Source organism: Miscanthus floridulus, chromosome 13 (assembly GCF_019320115.1).
Source record: "Miscanthus floridulus cultivar M001 chromosome 13, ASM1932011v1, whole genome shotgun sequence".
Lineage (NCBI taxonomy): Eukaryota > Viridiplantae > Streptophyta > Magnoliopsida > Poales > Poaceae > Miscanthus > Miscanthus floridulus.
The window spans coordinates 85,801,970-85,823,341 of record NC_089592.1 but is presented as its reverse complement, the minus strand read 5'-3'; positions in this window follow the sequence as shown (position 1 = coordinate 85,823,341).

Genomic DNA, 21,372 nt, shown 5'->3' with positions numbered 1-21,372 from the left:
TATGAAGGTTAGAGTTTAGGATGGCTGAGTGAGGGTGGGCTGGTGGGCCACAGGAATTGTTCTTAGGTACTCTTAACTCAGTTAACTAGCTATGGGCTCTAGGCTAGATGGTACACGTGGGACGGTGGGAGCCTTGGAGTGGGGTGGCATGCACATAGGATGGGGGTTTGAGACTTTGGCTTTATTAGTGTTACAATTCAGTTGGATGGGGAAATAAAAGCCAAAATCGATGACCAAAGTTCTAGAACATAAAAACCAAAGTCGAAACCCAAAAATCAACAATTCAGTTTAGTTTGGTTTGGTTTTCAGTTTTCGAGAAAAAATGTAGCCAACCTGAACCCTAGGTGAGATATCTACTTAACTAATTTGGTTGTCGTTGTCCACCCCAAGCATGTGGCAAGCCTTGACAACACTCATGAGCTTGAGGTCCTCCATGATGCACACCACCTAGATGCACCACCTAGTCTGCTCATCTAGGTCTTGCAAGTGTTGCACCAAGTGAAACAATAGCTTAGTTGAGTTGGCTGTTGATGTGCACCCCAAGCACATGGTAAATGTGTGATCTCAAGTACATTCTCCCTCTTGGGGTTTTATATGTAGAGAGTAGGGAAACATGTCTCACTACTCATTTTAAGGATCTTAATCCTCTTAAAATGTCACCTAGAGTAGAAGTGAATGGGCATTCCTACATATTTCAACTCATGGAGAAAATTAAACAACTAGCTTGTCTAACACTTTACTAGATGTTTTAGTATTAGAGGATGTGACAACTTTCTAGATGGTCTAACCAAAGAATAAAACTTACACAAATCAAACAAGAAGTAACAATAACTAGATTTTGCATGAGGCAAAGGTTTGGGAATGAAGCCAATTGACTATCTAGTCACCTATAACAATAACCTTATAATGGGGTAGGTCAGGTGAAATCCCCAAATATCACAAAGACAAGTTTAAGCACAAGAGCAATCCAAAGACAATACAATCGACATTGGATTTGTTTACCAAAAGTTTGGTCCCCTCACAAAAAAGTGGCTATATCTTCATTTAGGACCTCATAATGATATGAGTCTCTTTGAACCTTATCCTATCTCAAGAAACCACAAAGATAAAACTTGTGATAACTTGCTCTATTCATTGAATGGTACAATATTCTCAGAGCTCACCACATTCTTTGGGAGAGCTTCATAAGCAATGCCTAGTATCTAAGAGTTTGAAGTTCCAAGAATAACAAACTCAAACCACCGAGGACCTAAGGGTAGCTCCAAAACAAAAGGGTAAAAATGAATCACATATTATGAAATCCTAACTCAAAGCTCAAAAATCAAGCATTAGAGATTGTGGGGGCTGAAAGTAATGCTCAAGAGAGTCTTATCATGGGTTTGTTGTGGCAGAACCGCCTGAAATAACTCACTTTTGGAGGTGCTTGTCTTCCATTAGACACTAAGCACCCCAAGAGTGAGCTAATTTAAACAGTTCCGTCGAGCACACCCCATGGGAGAACCTAAAAATCCATATTTTTCCAACAAGATCACAAATGAGAGAATAAAGCTTACAACATTCTTAAGTTATTTCTTACATCACTTTCCATGCAACATCATAGTATAATATTTATTGTTTATAACAGTGGAATATAATCAGGTTATGAGAGTTTCAGCGGAAACAAAATCATTTAATGACAAGTTAAACATTAACATGATGATTTGTTATATAAATCATAATAGGTTATAAGTTTTTTCATTGTAAAATATTTTTGTTGGAATTTTCAAATAACTCTATATCCGCAACGTTAAGAAAATCCTTGCTGAGCCGACTAGGAGGTTACCGCACACAAGTATCAGCTCTAGCATCCACCTGTCACCTGCAACAGGGTAGAACAAACCCTGAGTACTCAATTATACTCCACAAGACTTACCCGTCAGGAGGAAAGAAAAGACTCCAAAGATATGCAAGACTATCTGGCTTGTGGATTTATTGCATCTGTAGGAGCATTACTAAACATGCGTCCTTATATTCAATTTTATTAGCAGTCATCATTAGTTCATTAACTAACCATTCTATCTAAGCACCTATGCTACTTTCAAGCAGGCGGTAAGGAATCAGAACAATTTTACCATCTTTCATATTCCAATTCTTACTATGGTGCTAGATCACAGACAAGTCATACTGTATTATATGATGATTCATGAATCAATGTATCCCAGCTGGGTACCTCAAAACACACGCCTCGCTTATACCCCAGGCACAAGTAGGACCAACCCACCACTCTCCTGTCAAGGGGTCCAGGTCCCTGTCCAAACTTGGACTCCAATCCCCCACACCTGAGTCCCGGACTCAGTATGGTGCTTAGACCTCAACCATCCCGCCTCCAATCAGTCGGTCCAGAAAGAGCCAAAACCAACGACAAGAGAGCAACAAGTCTTCCCGCTCCCATAAGCAAGTATGTGCTTATGATAATAAGTATGTGACCTGACTAGAATCCAATGCAATAGACGGTCCTCAATCGACATAGGCAGAACAAGTGTAATTCGAGCCTCGCTCGAATGCCTAACCAAGTCCAGAACCAAAGTACCATTCCGCCTGATCTCCAATTATCATTCATATATATTCTATGTGATAGTAATATAATAACAACAATAATATCTTTCCTATATCTCGCGAGTGACAGGTAATCACTCGACTTCTACCGGAGTCCTTTAGCATAGCAATCTAAACGATCCTATCATACTACTAGGACTCATAGGATAAGGATATATATGCAAGTGGTTTTTATTCAACTCCTTAAAACTTAATGCACAAGCATAAGATAAAGTGTAGAACAATAGGGGTTATGCACTAGGGCATGCCTGTGTAAGATATAACCAAAAGTTAGCATTCCATCATGGTGACACGATCATCAAGGCACCATCTTTGTCGCTCCTTCGGTCATCTTCATGATCTATTGTTGTTCCTATTATGATATACGTAGATGCAACGCAGAGACACAATTAATCAATAGTAACTGCAACTCTATAATACGATTACGCTCCATGAGCTAACGAGCTAGCTTAATGACCAACGTACTAGTCTACGCATCCATGTCGCCATGTCAGGCTTGTTTTCAAAAAATGTTTTTTTCTACAAACCCCCAATTATTTTTGACATTTGATTGATTAAATATATATTTTCATACTAGGGCTCATTTAGTTACCTTAACAAACTAATTCCTATAGAGCTACAAAAATTATAGTGAGCACTTAATAATGTTAGGAATCTACTGTAAAAATTTTAGGCCAGTACTACTATCAATTCATCACAATAATTCCTACAAGTTCATGTCTTACCCATTTTAAGTGCTTTAAATTAATTAGTCTACTCTTGAAAATTCAATGAAACTAAGTGAACAAAATACATTAGAAGATAGGTCATGATTTTAGCAACCTAACAAAATTGGTTTCACAATTTTTAGATTCCTACAAAATTTTATATTAAATTCACAAGTTTGCCTTAGAAACTAGCTTAGAAAGTGTTTTAGAATTCGAAACGGGCCGGCAGCAACCACTTTGGCCCAGCAGTCCAACGCGGCCCATGCGGGGCGTGGCTGCGCACGAGTCGCGATGGCCCAGTGCGGCCCAAGCCTGGGGCACCCGCGCGCGCTTGGTGTTTTGCAAAAGAGGACTCACACTCTTAGAAAATCAAAGGATATAGTGCGGCACTGTTCCACTAGTCTCGAGTTTTGCACAAAGCACCCCAGAATATCTCGTCTTCGCAACGGTCGGGTTCCAGACGTGCCTGTGCACGTCGGCGTGGCCCCGGCTGGCACCGCCTGACCACGCCAGCCTACTGAGGCCCACAATGATGCTTCTACTAGACCGACATGGACCTCCAGACCTACGCGCATAGGTAGAAGGCAGTGGCACACTCAATGGTGTACTAATCCCACCTATCCACGTCGACAGAGGATCCATGTGGCGGCGTGAGTGCTCCAACGAGTCTATACCCTATCGAACGGGACGTGATGGCGGAGAAGGGTAAGAGGCTCACTGCGGTGCATGCTATGGATATGGTTGAAGCAGGGGAGGGTCGAGGCGGCTCAGCCACGTGCGCCCGAGCACAGCGGCGACGTTCCATGGCAGCACCGGCACATCACCATGTCGCTGATGGGTTTCCTGGCCAAATCAATGTGAGCATTGGATAGAGAAGGTCAAGGTGAGCCTAGAAACGCCACCAATCGAACCCTTACCTCTAGGTTATGGACTTACCCCCAAACCACAGGTCACGTCGGTGCTCATGACCAATGGCGGTAAAACACCAAATTGGCGGCCCATAGTGCACCGACGGACCAGAGAGAAACAAGGCGCTTAGACAACCTTCTAAGCTATCCATAGGAGCGAGGGATTTAGCTACGAAGCTATAACTTGACAATGGGAAGAGGGAGAAATGATGGCACCTCCGAGCATGGTGAGGCGGTGGAGTGGTCTACGAGCAAATTGAGTAGTTAAGGTGGGTAGCTCCGGTTGGTGGCAAAGCGAGCATGTCGTATAGTTGACGAGATGGGAAGGGTTGTCGTGAAGCACATGGCATGAGTGGCAAGACCGAGCGGGATCGCTGGTGGTATCTAGCGGCAGAGCAGAGCAGGGAGGCATCCATTGCCACTGTGACAGGGGTCATCGTTGCAGTAGGTGAAACAAACGGTGGGGCGGTTGCCACATCAGCCGAGCCACAGTAGCAGTAGCAGCGTGGCATGGTGGCAGGACCGCCAGGCACAAGGGAGCAGCGGGCGCTATGGTAGGACAGCCAGGCACAAGTGAGCGGCGGGCGGTGGGAGGATGGCCAGGTGCAAGTGAGCGGCGAGCGTGGTGGCTCGCGGTTGGCGGCTAGCAGCGTGCCCACTGCTGTCAGGCTATGATAGCAGCAATCGGCAGGCGTGGCCACATGTGCGCGTGCGCACGCGCCCAACACACCGATGCCATGACGTCGGTGCTGGATGGCCTGGTGACTGCGCCCAACATGAGAAGATGGCCCGAGTTCATGTTATGCATGGATTTTAAAGCGTTTGAAACATCTAAACCGTTGATCCAATCCCCAAACCACTTTTGCTATATCTTAGAGGTTATTTTAGGCTACTAAAACAAGCCATAATACTACCCTACTCCTTAACCCAATTTCTCTACAAAAATTGATAAACATCACAATGCCTAACCTTCCAAAAGTTCATGAAATTTTCTAAGTGTTAAATGGATTTCTATTTCTAGTTGCACTTTTAAGCTATTGAATATAGTACTTAACAACATTATCTCTCAATGCCACATATTTCATTGTCATCTACAAATCTCACATTTCAAACTTTATTAAGGTGTCACATACATGTTCTATAGTATTTTTGTTCAATAAAATTTTGTTTTAAACCCTAAGTGATATAACATGACTATTGAATCAACTTTCGTTTCGCATTTTTGTTGATCGTTTTGAGTTACAAAAATTGATCCACACACTTTATCACATGCATTAACACATAAACATGATGCTCATTACATAGTTTAGCAAGTTGTTTAAGCGGTAACACCGAGGGTGTTACAGCTCTACCCCCCTTGAACAAAATCTTGTCTCGAGATTTTGAAACACGAATCAGAAGGGGAGAAATACGATTATACTTCGTAGATCTAAAACTACATGAAAGATTACACGATGTCGAACGCTAAATCACATAGGGATTTAGAGCTACATGATTAAGACCAACCTAGTACAACCAAGGCTTAATCCAGAAGTTGAGATAGACGAGGACAATGGAGGAACAATAAGAAAATGATTATCCAAAACATGGCATGTCCAACAGATCCAGAAATAGGAGGTTGAGAAGTCAAGCATCGTGAACTCTAAGACCAAACTAACCAAAGAGGACTTGAACTTCCTTGTCAAAAATCTAAATTCCTTCTTCTTAGATTACACAATCACCTCTGACTGACGAACCTAGTTCCACAATGATGACTAGATCTCGTAGCTCTACTTCAGATGCGAGGGGAATGGGGATGAAGGAGAAGAGCAAGGACCAAGGGCATCTTACAATGGTGAATGAAGGTGGGGTGCAGCGTTGGCCATGGTGCACTCCTAGCGTGAGCATGAGTGGAGGGAGAAAAAAAAGGAGAGGAGAGGGTTCGCTCAACGAGGAGGCATACGGGCGGTTGTGTCCCAAAAGAGGAAAACTAGAAGGGGGTCTAGTACGGGGACGAGGGCGAGGATTGAGAGCCGACCAAATGCCGAGAAAAGGAGAAGCACACAATGCACAAATAGGGTGGATGCGGCATAATGTCGTGGTTACATGAGGATAGGGTGCTAGTGGTCCCTGATACTGACGGCGTCCGCAGGGCATGCGGCAATAGTGACTTGGCGTGTGTAGTGCGGGCGAGCTAGGCACAGTGCTTGGGACATGATGTCTACTTAGACTTTTTCAATCACTCCCTACTACCCGAAGGCTAACTTTTCCCTGGTGTTCTTCTTTCCTTCCCTTCCTTGTCCACAATATGCGCCAACCTTTTGTATGAACTAAGATCGCGACATACATGCTTCCTCCAAAATCACATTCTCTTGTTTTCTTTGAGGAGACACTATTTCATCAATCCGTTGTGGATTTCCCATTTCAACACCTGAATATTTCCAAGAAGAATATTTTGTATCAAAAGCAGTACGGCGGTGTAACTTAGTAAAGGTACTTTGTCAACAACCTCAATACTAGCACATACCGAGCAGCGTCAACATGTGGCAGCTGCTCCACATGGGCCCTCGGTTTTGTTGTGGCACCATAAGCTATTAACCAGGCCACTTTACCAACTTACATGTAGTGAAAATAGTGGGGTCATAGACCACATAATAAGAGGAGTATTGGAAGGGAAGATTCAAGCAACAAGGGTTCCTTTCACAACAAGGAACAAGGAAATCAAATCTCACGACGGATTTAATTCAAGGAAACTCAAGTGCTCTGTTGGGACATCCATAATTAGTTGATACAGTGTCCTAGGTTATCCAATCATGGCTAGTCTTGCTCGCATAAGAATAGTAGCTTCTCTTGTCACCCACTTAACATCGTCTTGAAAATCCTATGCATGTCTAATGAGACCTAAGAGCAGATGGACCCAATAAACACAGCAAAATATATAAAATACACGTTCCAATGGCCTTATACTAGTACAACATATAGGCACTCACTCTCCCATTCATGACACATCATTCACCTTCCCTACGTCCGGACGATCTTGACAACTATGGATGAAATACAATGGAAAGATTACAATACTGGAGGACAGCAACTAAAGGCACTACTAACTATGGACACATCTTCCTAAGGCAACTAATCTACTTTGTCAGACCACACATCTTCATTCTTGGGCTTGGTGGATTCTTTTACCGCCCTAGCTATGGATCTGCCTCCTCTCTGGGCCATGGCTGAGGAAGGGGAAGCAAGGGCTCTACTTCTGACACTTTTGATGGTGGGGGTGCTGGTGGCACTTGAAAGCTCTAGTTTAGTTTTGGTGAATTGATGAAACCCTAAGTGCTAACCTAGTTTATCAAGTGATCATGACATAGGTAGCACACTTCAAGTAGAGAAGCTAATGAAGATCATAGCATGACAATGGTGATGGCATGGAGATGATCAAGGGCTTAAACTTGAAGAGAAGAAAGAGAAAAACAAAAAGCTCAAGGCAAAGGTATAAACCATAGGAGCTATTTTGTTTTGGTGATCAAGACACTTAGAGAGTGTGATCACATTTAGGTTTGATAGCCGTACTATTAAGAGGGGTGAAACTCATATCGGAATGCGGTTATCAAAGTGCCACTAGATGCTCTAACTTATTGCATATGCATTTAGGATCTAGTGGAGTGCTAACACCCTTGAAAATATTTGTGAAAATATGCTAACACATGTGCACAAGGTGTTTGTAGGGTTGAGATGGGTTTGGCGCTTTTGGAAAAATGAAATGTCTATTTTCTATTGCGCCGGATGCAAAATTCTTGGTGGTTGGCACATTGGAGCAAGGGTGAAGAAGTTAGAGTTGAAATGGAGTTGATCGAATTGATGCTAGCGTCGGTCTACTGACCGGACGCTGGGTCACTCAGCGATCGGACACTAAAGGGCTGCGTTCGGTCGAGCTGTCAGACGACACAGTGGGTAGGGTTGAGCACCAGATGCTGGTCTGCGTCCGGTCAAGGTGGACCGGACGTGTCCGGTCGAAAAAATATGCCTCAGGGAGCTTACTGGAAACGACCGGACGCTGGGGCTTCAGCGTCCGGTCAGTTTTGACCAGAGCGTCCGGTCAGCTTCGTAGCCGTTGGAATCTGACGAACAACGTTTGAAGCTAGTGACGCGTGGCGTCCATCGGGCGACCGGACGCTGAGGGCCAGCGTCCGGTCAGTATGACCGGAGCGTCCGGTCAGAGCGTGTTTTGCCTAGTGAAGGGGTATAACGGCTCTATTTGATTAGGGCTCTATTTATAGCCCCATGGCCGGCTCAAGGGAGCTCTCTTGCACATTTTCATTGACATAGCAACCTTGTGAGCCTAGCCAAAGGACTCCCACTCATCTACATCATTGATTCATCATCATAGTGAGATTGGGAGTGATCCAAGTGCATTGCTTGAGTGATTGCATCTAGAGGCACTTAGTGATCGTGGTTCGCTGCGGATTTCGCTTGTTACTCTTGGTGGTTGCTGCCACCTAGACGGCTTGGAGCAGCGAGGATCATCGAGCGGAGGTGGTGATTGTCTCCGGCTCCGATCGTGGTGATTGTGAGGGGTTCTTGACCTTTCCCCGGTGGAGCGCCAAAAGGTACTCTAGTGGATTGCTCGTGGCTTGTGTGATTCTCATCTTGTGTTGGTTGTGCGGCACCCTATTGAGGGTTTGGCGTGTGAAGCCAATTAGCGCGTGAACCTCCAAGTGAGTGAATCACCACAACGAGGACTAGCTTGCCGGCAAGCAAGTGAACCTCGATAAAAATCATTGTGTTCATCATTGATTCCAAGGTGATTGGTCATCATTGTTATTCATCTTCGTGATTGATTGGTTCATTCATCTACACGGCGGTATAACTATCCTAATCACTCTCTTTACTTTATCGAAAACTAGTTGACAAGCTCTTTAGTGTAGCTAGTTGTGAGAGCTTGCTTGCTTGGTTGGTGTGGCTCTTTAGTTAGTCTTTGAGAGCACACTAACATAGAATAGTGTCTTTGCTATTGTGTGAATTGACACTATCTAAACTAGAATTGTGGTAGGTGGCTTGCATTTTAAGTAGGCTAGCGCAACACTCGCTTCGCCTCATAATTGTCTAACCACTTTGTTAAGTGTTGTTGTAGAAATTTTATTAGGCTATTCACCCCCTCTAGCCATTAGGACCTTCCAGCACTGCAACATCAGTTCTCCTTCTTTCCAGTGGGTGGATAGGGATTCCCTCCAAGATCAAGCGATACTGCCTTTCAGCGACCAGCGTCCTATGCTTAGCCCTAGTGACAAGGTAGGCCTCTCTCAACTAATGGACATGTCAATCTTTAGCCTCCTTTAGGGCTTCTGACGTGGTAGTCTCATGACTCTCTGTGGCTGCCGCACTGGCATGCGCTTTGGCAAGCTGCACCTAGAGCATCCTAGAGAAGATCTTGGCTTCCTCGACTCGTTGGAGGCACTTCCTTAGCTCCAAGGCTTGCCGGTCATACTACTCATCTAGAGCAAGTTGGTACGTTGTTAAGTGCACCACGGTTGGACTGTCTTCTTGCGCATCCCGCCCTTACAAAGCCTCCATTCAAGCCATCTATGTCCGTCGATTCTTTTCCAAAGGTGGAAAGAACCTCATGGGGGTACGAGCAATGAGCTCTTCATAGATCTAGCAAAGGTACCGCAAGGCTTTGCGGGCCACAACTTGGTAGGTGTTGATGAAACAAAACCCAGTTGTGGTCACATTCGAGGCTTTAGTGATGCCGAGGAACACCTCACTCTTCCCAATATAGACGGTAACTTCACACCGCTTAGTGCCATGCTTTTCATACTCATGGACCTCATACTCGGGATGATCTTTGACTACGAGCTTTTGTAGGGTGGCATACAAGATTTTGGGAAAACCCTCAGTGTTCAGGCAGTAACTGCTAACCTAGGCTCTTGCCATTCTTGGTGGGTGGTTGCAAGGAAGGATTGAGCACAAAGCTTGCTCAAAAGGAAAAAACTAGGCGAGTTGGAGTGCATCGGGTGGTGGTACCAATGGCTAGGCCAGGCCCTGCTTACAATGGCAGAACGGTCAGTGGTCCTGACACAGTCCACCCATGATTCCTGCACAAGATCACTATAAATGAATTGACCAAATTTTTCATGCGTTCAAGGCGAGCGATGTCCAAGGCCATTAATGATTAATATGCCTGTAGGGTAAGGGTCCGATAAGAGCGTAGAAAACAAAATGGGAAGACGTGGGTCACGACAGGCGTGAACCACAGGCGAACACGGAGCACGAAGTCACAGCGCTGCAATAATATTCTAGAATAAGGACGGGTCAGTCGTGCACAACACAACACGAGTGACATCTATGAAGGGCGCATCTACTAGCAATATGGTCACGAGGACTAAAGCATTACTAGCGTGACTGACTTAAAGATCGTATACTGCATGAGAGTCAATCCACCAGAGAAAGGCTAGCTAAACCTATTCCAGATGCTTAACTATAGCAATAGGGCAACTTATATACTTCATGGTTAAATGCCCTAACTTTTTGCAAAAATAGGTTGTCAAATTTTATTTTAGAAAAGGATTTTGAAGCTTTATTTCCTCATTTATGCTCTGATACCACCTATGGCAGAACCACCCAAAATAACTCACTTCCGGAGGTGCTTGTCTTCCATTAGACACTAAGCACCCCAAGAGTGAGCTAATTTAAATAGTTTCATCAAGCACACCCCATGGGAGAACCCCAAAATCCACATTTTTCATCAGGATCACAAATGAGAGAATAAAGCTTACAACATTCTTAAGTCATTTCTTACATCACTTTCCATGCAACATCAAAGTATAATATTTATTGTTTATAACAGCGGAATATAATCAGGTTATCATAGTTTCAGCGGAAATAAAATCATTTAATGACAAGTTAAACATTAACATGATGATTCGCTATATACATCATAACAGGTTATAAGTTTTTCCATTGTAAAACATTTTGGTTGGAATTTTCAAATAACTCTATGTACGCAACATTAAGGAAATCCTCGCTGAGCCCACCAGGAGGTTGAGGTTCCCGCACATAAATGTTAGCTCTAGCATCCACCTGTCACCTGCAACAGGGTAGAACAAACTCTGAGTACTCAATTGTACTCTGCAAGACTTACCCGTCAGGAGGAAAGAAAAGACTCCAAGGATATGTAAGACTATCTGGCTTGTGGATTTATTGCATCTGTAGGAGCATTACTAAATGTGTGTCCTTATATTTAATTTTATTAGTAGTCATCATTAGTTCATTAACTAACCATTCTATGTAAGCACCTATGCTACTTTCAAGCAGGTGGTAAGCAATCAGAACCATTTTACCATATGTCATATTCCAATTCTTACTATAATGCTAGATCGTAGACAAGTCATACCGTATTGTATGGTGATTCATGAATCAATGCATCCTAGCTAGGTACTCCGAAACACACGCCCCGCTTGTACCCTAGGCACAAGAAGGACCAACCCATCACTCTCCTATCAAGGGGGCCAGGTCCCCGTCCAAACTTGAACTCCAAGCCCCCACCTGAGTCCTGGACTCAGTGTGGTGCTTGGACCTCCACCATCTCCGTCTCCAATCAGTCGGTCCGAAAAGAGCCAAAACCTACGACAAGTGAGCAACGAGTTTTTCTGCTCCCATAAGCAAGTATGTGCTCAGGATAATAAGTCTGTGACCTGACTAGAATCTAATGCAACGGACGGTCCTCAATCGATACAGGCGGAACAAGTGCAATCCGAGCCTCTCTCAAATGCCTAACCAAGTCCAGATCCAAAGTAACATTCCGCCCGATCTCTAATTATCATTCATATATATTCCATGTGATAGTAATATAATAACAACAATAATATATTTCCTATATCTCGCGAGTGACAGGTAATCACTCGACTTGTACCGGAGTCCTGTAGCATAGCAATCTAAACGATCCTATCATACTAGTAGGACTCATAGGATAAGGATACATATCCAAGTGGTTTTTATCCAACTCTTTAAAACTTAGTGCACGCGCATAAGATAAAGTGTAGAATAATAAGGGTTATGCACCGGGGCTTGTCTGGGTAAGATATAACCAAAAGTTAGCATTCTATCATGGTGACACAATCATCAAGGCACCATCTTTTCCATTACTTCGGTCATCTCCACGATCCATCGTTGTTCCTATTATGATATACATAGATGCAACACAGAGACACAATTAATCAATGGTAACTGCAACTCTATAATATGATTACGCTCCAGGAGCTAGCGATCTAGCTTAATGACCAATGTAATATTCTATGCATCCACATCGCCATGTAGGGCTTGTTTCCATAAAATGTTTTTGTTCTACAAACCCCCAATTATTTTTGACATTTGATTGATTAAATATATATTTTTGTACTAGGGCTCATTTAGTTACCTTAACAAACTAATTCCTACGGAGCTACAAAAATTACAGTGAGCACCTAATAATGTTAGGAATCTACTGTAAAAATTTTAGGGCCAGTACCACTACCAATTCATCACAATAATTCCTACAAGTTCATGTTTTACTCATTTTAAGTGCTTCAGATTAATTACTCTACTCTTGAAAATTCTATGAAACTAAGTGAACAAAATACATTAGCAGATAGGTCATGATTTTAGAAACCTAACAAAATTGGTTTCACAATTTTTGGATTCCTACAAAATTTTATATTAAATTTACAAGTTTGCCTTAGAAACTAATTTAGAAAGTGTTTTAGAATTAAAAATGGGCCGGCGGCAACCACTTTGGCCCAGCAGTCCAATGCGGCCCGCACGAGGCACGGCTGCGCGTGAGTCGCAATGGCCCAATGCAGCCCAATCCTGGGGTGCCCCGTGCGCACTTGGTGTTTTGCAAAAGAGGACTCACACTCTTAGAAAATCAAACGATATAGTGTGGCACTGTTCCACTAGTCTCGAGTTTTGCACAAAGCACCCTGGAATAGCTCGTCTTCACAACGGTCTGGGCCCAGACTTGCCCATGTGTGTTGGATAGGCCCCGGCCAGCACCGCCCGACCACGATGGCCAACTGAGTCTCACAATGACGCGTCTACTAGACCGACATGGACCTCCAGACCTATGCATACAAGTAGAAGGTGGTGGCACGCTCAATAGTGTACTAATCCTACCTATCCATGTTGACAGAGGATCCACGTGGCGACCCGAGTGCTCCGGCGAGTCTACACCCTATCGGACTGGTCGTGATGGTGGAGAAGGGTCAGAGGCTCACCACGGTGCACGCTATGGAGATGGTTGAAGCAGGGGAGGTTCGAGGCAGCCCTACCATGTGCGCTTGAGCACGACGATGATGTTTCGCGGTGACACCAGCACATCACCACGTCGCTGACGGGTTTCCTAGCCAAATCAATGTGAGCATCGGATAGAGAAGGTCAAGGTGAGCCTAGAAACGCCACCAATCGAACCCTTACCTTCGGGTTATGGACTTACCCCCAAACCATAGGTCGTGTCAATGCTCATGACTGGCGGCGGTAAAACGCCAAATTGGCGGCCCACAGTGCACCGACAGACCAGAGAGAAACAAGGCGCTTAGCCAACCTTCTAACCTATCCATAGGAGAGAGGGATTTCTCTACGAAGCTATAACTTGGCAATGGGAAGAGGGAGAAATGATGGCAGCTCCATGCACGGTAAGGCGGTGGAGTGGTCTACGAGCGAACCGAGCAGTTAAGGTGGGTAGCTCCGGTTGGTGGCAAAGCGAGCACGTGGTATAGTTGATGAGATGGGAAGGGTTGTCACGAAGCGCACGGCATGAGTGGCAAGACCGAGCGGGGTTGCTGGTGGTGGCTAGCGATAGAGCAAAGTAGGGAGGCATCCGTCACCACTGTGACCGGGGTCATCGTCGCTGTAATTGAAACAAATGGTGGGGCGGTCACCACGTTGACCGAGCCACGGTAGCCACAGCAGCGCGGCACGGTGGCAGGACGGCCAGGCGCAAGTGAGCGGCGAGCGTAGTGGCAGGATGGCCAGGCGTAAGTGAGCGGCGGGCACAGCGGCTCGCGGTTGGTGGCTAGCAGTGTGCCCACTACAACCATGCTGCGGCAGTAGCAACTGGCTAGCGTGGCCACGTGGGTGTGTGCACACGCGCCCAGCGCACCAACGCCACGACACCGGTGCTGAATGGCCTGGTGACCGAGCCCAACATGAGAAGACGACCCTAGTTCATGTTCTGCACAGATTTTAAAGCGTTCAAAACGTCTAAACCATTGATCTAATCCCCAAACCACTTTTGCTATACCTTAGAGGGTATATTAGGCTACTAAAACAAGCCATAATACTACCCTACTCCTTAACCCAATTTCTCTACAAAAATTGATAAACATCACAATGCCTAACCTTCCAAAAGTTCATGAAATTTTCTAAGTGTTAAATGGATTTCTATTTCTAGTTGTAATTTTAAGCTATTGAATATAGTACTTAACAACATTATCTCTCAACACCAAATATTTCATTGTCATCTACAAATCTCACATTTCAAACTTTATTAAGGTGTCACATACATGTTCTATAGTATTTTTGTTCAATAAAAATTAGTTTTAAACCCTAAGTGATATAACATGACTATTGAATCAACTTTCGTTTTGCATTTTTGTTGATCTTTTTGAGTTACAGAAATTAATCTACACACTTTCTCACATGCATTAACACATAAACATGATGCTCATGACATAGTTTAGCAAGTTGTTTAAGTGGTAACACCGATGGTGTTACATTTGTTTAGCCCTAAATAAAGGAGGCTTGGGGGTATATATACTTGAGCCTCCAAATTAGTCATCACTGTGCATGTTCAGGCGCTTGGTGGATCATATGCAAGTAGCTAGATGCTACTACCACAACATACACTAGAGCTTGGACTAAGTTAGTTGGACCATCCAACACATTATTGGGCATTCGGACAAGGAATTAAATCTAGACAGAAAACCCATTGTTGTACACCCCACTAGACTAACCAATGGTTGTCAAACAATCCAAAAAACCCTCTACATACTCAAATGCTAGTAGTGACGGTGCTTCCTCGTAATTTTAGGTGGTGCGATCACACATGATAAACATAATTCATAGTACAAAAATTTCATATTCATAGCATATTCTTATTGATATCACACAAATAATAGTATAAATGTAATGGCGAATTTTAAAATTGAAGATGGTACCTCTTAGTAAAATAGGTTGCAATATATAGCAGCTCCTTAATATAATTAGTAATTCAACGTGCACCAATGACCAAGATCCAACTATCTAGGAGCTAAAACAATCAACCTATCAATTTGAAGAATAAATTAATCATTGTATGGTATATGATTATATGTAATAGTACAACTCAGAATTGTACACAGCTATGAGAAGACATACTACTAGCTTAATAGTAAAGAACTAATCATGTCTGGTCTTCTCAGTGGCTTATGCATGTCCATTGCCTGATTTTTTGTGTCTTGAAAATTTTCCTAATTTTACCTCCATCAAGGCCTTTAAAAGATCTCCTTCTCAATGTAACAAAATGTCAAGTCATTAATCCACTCAGCAGATGTCCTATTGTGCGAATATGTCAATATTCATATCCTAGAAGTTTTTTTGAACAGTGATCGTTGCCACATGTCGAAGCAATTCTAGCTTAATGAGGTGATAAAACTAACCGAAAAGTGATTTTTTTAGTTTTTACCATCTTTATAGCCAAACTTCCTCATGACAAGCCTTGAAATAATTGACTCTTCTCATATGAAGGATGTATGTCTAAAGTTGTTCCCTTATAATAGATTGATCAAAAGTAGACAAATATTAATCATATATTTTAGTAAGTTGAGCAATCATTATAATATCAAACTTAGAAAAGGAGTCTCTTGGATCAAAACATGAGATGCAAACAAGTAATTTCGATGGTACCTCATTGAAGTGAAGATCCATATCGTTGTTAATAGTATCAAGAGCATCCAAGAAACCACACGATTGAATAGTACTATGCTTGTCCTCATGAATCATGGATGTGACCATAACAACATAATTCCATACTGACCCATATGAGCTAATGTTGTTAAATGAGAACCCACCTTATTTCTCCGGCTCTAACTAAATTTGTTTTTTAGTGCTTTCCCTTCCCCAAAAAAATTCACCACTTTCTAGTCTTCCTAGTACTTTGCAATTAGCTTATCCTTCCTTTAACAAGATGGGATACCACTAGTCACAATCAAGATCATATAGTTGAAGAAATCATCAAGGAAACAACAAGGGGGCAAAGCTAGGATTTGACCATAGGGGGCCCGTTCAAGCTGACAACAACAATGAATGACAAAATACATACATGACTAGAGTATATATATTAACTAAATAAATATTTGTTTTACAATACAAAAGAAAAATAAAAAACTAAAAAGCACTGAATATTTTATATAAAAGGGAACAAATTAATTAGTTCTAGGTCTCTAACATTCATCCGATCAACATAATTCTTAGGCCGGAGAAAAGACTCATGATAATACCATCAACAAATTAAGCAGATAAGGAAGACTAATGCCAGATAATATAAATATTGTTAGAGATCAATTCAAAGGGAGAGCAAACAAGAAAGCACTAATTACATTTAACAAGCCAATTAAAGGGTGTACTATGGGGATGGACTACATATTTGGTAGGCATAATAGAAATAACAAAAGAGATAGAGAAAATAATAGGAAGACTAAATTTTAATTATATAAGATGATTAGAGGGTGTAATGTAGCATGTAGGATGAGCTAAACATTTGGTAGGCAATAACAAAAACAACAAAAGAGACGAAGAAAATAATAGGAATGCTAATTCTTATTTATACAAGATGATATTAAAGATTAATATGGGGAGAGGACAAAAAATAAAATACAAATAGTATTATTAACTAGTTAATTTGAATATCATGTAGCTAATTAAGGGGGCATATTATTGAGGTATAGAAATGTTGGGGGTGTCAGCCCCCCTCAGCCCCCTTCCCTCCACCACTGTGAACAACTAGATGTAACATAAACAATGAGCAATTGCAATTGGTGGGCAAAGCAGTTAAGATAGAAAGCATACACAGTGGTGGGCCCAAGATTTTTAGCTTGGGTACTCAAAATGTGAAAGGATGTAAAAAACAATCAACAACCAAACACTTAAAGCCTAATATTTGGCATGTGTAACACAACATAGTTCTAAGTGTATAATATATAGCAAATATATAACACATAGTTGAGTATGGTTTCATAACTTCGTAGAATGTGATCATAACTTGAAATTGTTTAACTACAAACATAAAGAAGTGCCAATAGCTCAACATACCAAAGTAACAACATTCAAAATATGTGGAAGCTATGAAAATAACAAAATGGTAAGAAAACTTATAAATTACAATACAACCTTATGATCCTTCATGCTTTGAAAATGATTGATGATGTTCTCATCTGTTGTTTGTAAGAAGAATTCTATTTCAATAAATTTAACCAAGCAACAATTCAAGCATTTTTCCCATTCTTGTTTCTTCGCATGATTTTGATATAGTTCACTATAGAAAAGATCCTCTCAACACCAGCTGTTGCGATAGGGAGAACTAGCAGCAATTTGAGAAGTTTGTAACCAATGTCATACCAAGAAACCTTCCCTATTTTAACAAGCACCACAGACAACTCAGCTAGGCCTCACAAATTTGTGAAGTTTTCGTATTTCCTCACATCATCAATATAGAGGTTCAACTAAGAAGGGAGGTAGTTCATTTCTTCAAATTCAAAAATCATGAGGATAGAACCCAGCAAGCTTCGCCAAATTCTCAGCATTTTAAGCCAAATAGAACTAGCTAGAACTGAATGATGCCATGCATCTAAGTAACTTAGTGTTCACCTCATCAAACATGTTATTAAGCTATTGAACCTGCCTATCAATGACACCCAAAAACATATCCACATGAAACATGTGATAATCAATTGCACCTCTGAAGAATTGCTTTGATCTTTGTATATGCTTATACTTGCCATTCATGTCAACAATTTTAACTTTGTGTTTCTCACACGAAGAAGTGACCTTCTAAAGGAACTCTTTCCATCTAGAATCATCTCTCAAAATATTCAATTCTACCTTTGTGAACTCAATAAGATCCATTGCATTTGAGGTAAGTCTTTTGCAATAAAGTCCTCAAGTATATTGTACCACTCTTTTTTCATGTTTGAGACCTAAAATTAAAATAGGAAATAATAAATTTGGGGACTAAGTATTTTTGGGGTAAACTAGACCAAGGGACTAAGTAATTTGGGGACAAACTCAGGTCAAGTGATTCACGAATTGCTATCCCTAATACATTGAATGGGAAATTGGGAAGCCAAGAGAGTAGTAGACTTAACTTGAACTTGCAAATTGAGATTTAGAAGGACATAACTTCCCTCATCGGTGTGTTGCAGTGTTCTACTGCTAGTCGCTCGTTTGCTCGCACTGTCCTATGCGAGCGCTTCATAGTTGCAACACTTGGGCGACTAGCGCCATCCTGGTCTTGGCTACCCTGACTCCCTCGCTGGTAGGGGCTGCTCAAAGTGCAGGCGGAGTCTGTCAATCGCCCTACCGCCGTCGTGCCACCCAGTCATCCTCACCCACCAAGTCGATGCTAGGGTTTGGGATTGGAGAAAAGAATACTATTCAGGAGGAGGGAGGAGCAGAAAATGACGACTACGAGGGTGCAAGTTAATAGATGCCAATGTCTCCTAGTGTAGGTGTGGTGAGGGGAAATTTGGGCTATTGGGCCTTATTAGGCCTTCAAGTGGGGAGGAAAAGGAGTAGGAACATGTGTTTTTGGACTGGTTGCTGCATATGCTATTCAGTTTGGTTATATTTTCTTTTTTCAATATACATACATGTATACACTGTATATATGATTTTTTGCCAAATATTTTGGGTATTCAACTAAATTCCATTGAATATTAGTGGGCTCGCCCTTGGGCATATGAGTTCTCATCATGAATTTATTTTTGTAATCCATTGAATTCTCATCTCATATGTGAAGCTCCATCTATTCTTGTACCTTAACCCTAGCAATAGAAGCTCCATCTATTCTTGTACCTTAAGCCTAGCAATAGATAATCCATACTTAGAAATCATCTAAAGTAAAATTTTCCATAGTGCAATTTATGTTATGTCCTCCACATGCTCAAGACCCAAAAAACTTTCTATATCCATTCCTTTTTATTCACAAACAAGTGGATGACATTACACAATAAGGTCAGCAATAAAAGTCCATTGATAATGAAACTATTCAATTAAAAGCGATATAGAAACTAACCTCACAATCACAACATTTGCTTTACTATTGAGATATCATGAGATTTCATCAATAACAAAACAAAAGAAAGATTATCCCTAATCTCTTTTTTATCCCTTTTACTAGTTGCTTTTGCACAACTTTTGCAAGGTCCTTTTGAATTTGATGAGAAGTCATACGAGCATTTTTGGGCATTATTCATCAAATGTAGCCCTCACCATATCTTTTCTTTTCTTGTACTAGTATAGCATCTCTAAGAAATTCCCTTTGTTTAAGGAAAATTCAAATTCATTGTGTCCTCATAGGTCATAATGCATGACCTTGGGCACAAAAAGAAATCTTGCAAAGTCTATAGCAACGATGACATGAATCTCATATCGCTTCTCAGCATTTATAGTATTGGACTCAAACTTATGCGAGATACTTGTCCTTTGATTACTAAAGTCATCAGCACATTACCTTGCCTTTTTGTGGCAACCACCAATAACACAACAATAATTAGGAAATCGTCTATTTGTCACATTCTTCCAATTAGTATACCATGTGTTACTAAAAACAACATGACCAAGCTTTCTAGGCTTGGCTTCTTTCCTAAAAAGAAAATAATGTAATCTATAGGCTTCATCCTTTGACACACTATATTCCAATCAATCATAATCATCAAACCATGATGCTCAAAAGACCATAAAAAATCTTGTGAAGAAATGCATGGCCTAGGTTGGGTTGGTCCCTTCAATGAAGAAAGCCTCTTAGAATCAGATCTAATGTTAGGATGAAATCTATCGATTGGTATTTAAAGTAGGATCATCAATACCATGAACATTTGGATCAATAATTCCTTTATACATGACATCAATACATCCATTTTCTTCTGTCCTGTTCTCATCTAATGCAACTTTGACAACCACGAATTCCACATCAGTGTCAATTTGACTTCATGGGTACTTTTTTGAAGACAAACTATGGAGCAAAGCTCCCTAGCACCGAACAATATATTAAAAAACAAAATAGAAATTACAGGACTGTTAGCTAGGAGCTAACAGTTACAAACCTTACAAGGAGGAAAAGAAACTACCAAATTACAGAGATGCTAGCCATTGAATAATTCCACGATGGTGACTGGGGTTAAAGTGACATAAGTGGAGCTTAACCTCACTTATAAAATGTTGCTTCCAAGTCGAGGAGAAGGGACCTTGTGGTTGAATATGTAATTGTTGCATTCCTTCCAAATGCACCAGGTGCCAATCATAAAAAATCCATGAAGAAAGGTATCTGGAGCTGAGCATTTTTCTACGCTATCATCTGACAAATGCTAACCTAAACCTCCCACTGAATGCTGAGGATGAACCATCTAGTTGCACTTGAAGTACATTCAAAAAAGAGATGCAAAGTTGTCTCCTTGATATCATCATGACATAGTACACATGTATAGTCCTCGTCTAAGTGTTTACCTCTTCTTCTTAGAATGTACTTGGGCAGGATGACGATCCCAAGGCAACACACACTTGAAAAAAAGAATTCAAATATACACCCATACACAATACAAGTAAAATATCAATTATCACATTTCTAATAAAATAATAAATGCTAACGAGTCATTGTGGTTACTTGGTTTACCTCTTGTTACCATTTTTTGTTGTCAATTTCCCAACATAGATGTCAATCGATTGTCCCTCTCCCTCAACTTCAAGCTTAGCACCAGCACCTTGTCCATGGTCGTGGCCAGCACCAGCACCACCCGCGTGGAGATCGAAATCCACGCTGTCGGTGCCGCTCCACTCCCCTTGTCTCCACCATCCCCTACCCCTCCATAACTACAGAGGCATAGAGAATCAGAGAAAACAGAGTAGATGAGGTGGTGGTGGTATGTGGTGGCCTAAATGCTCTTAGTGGTGTGTGGTGA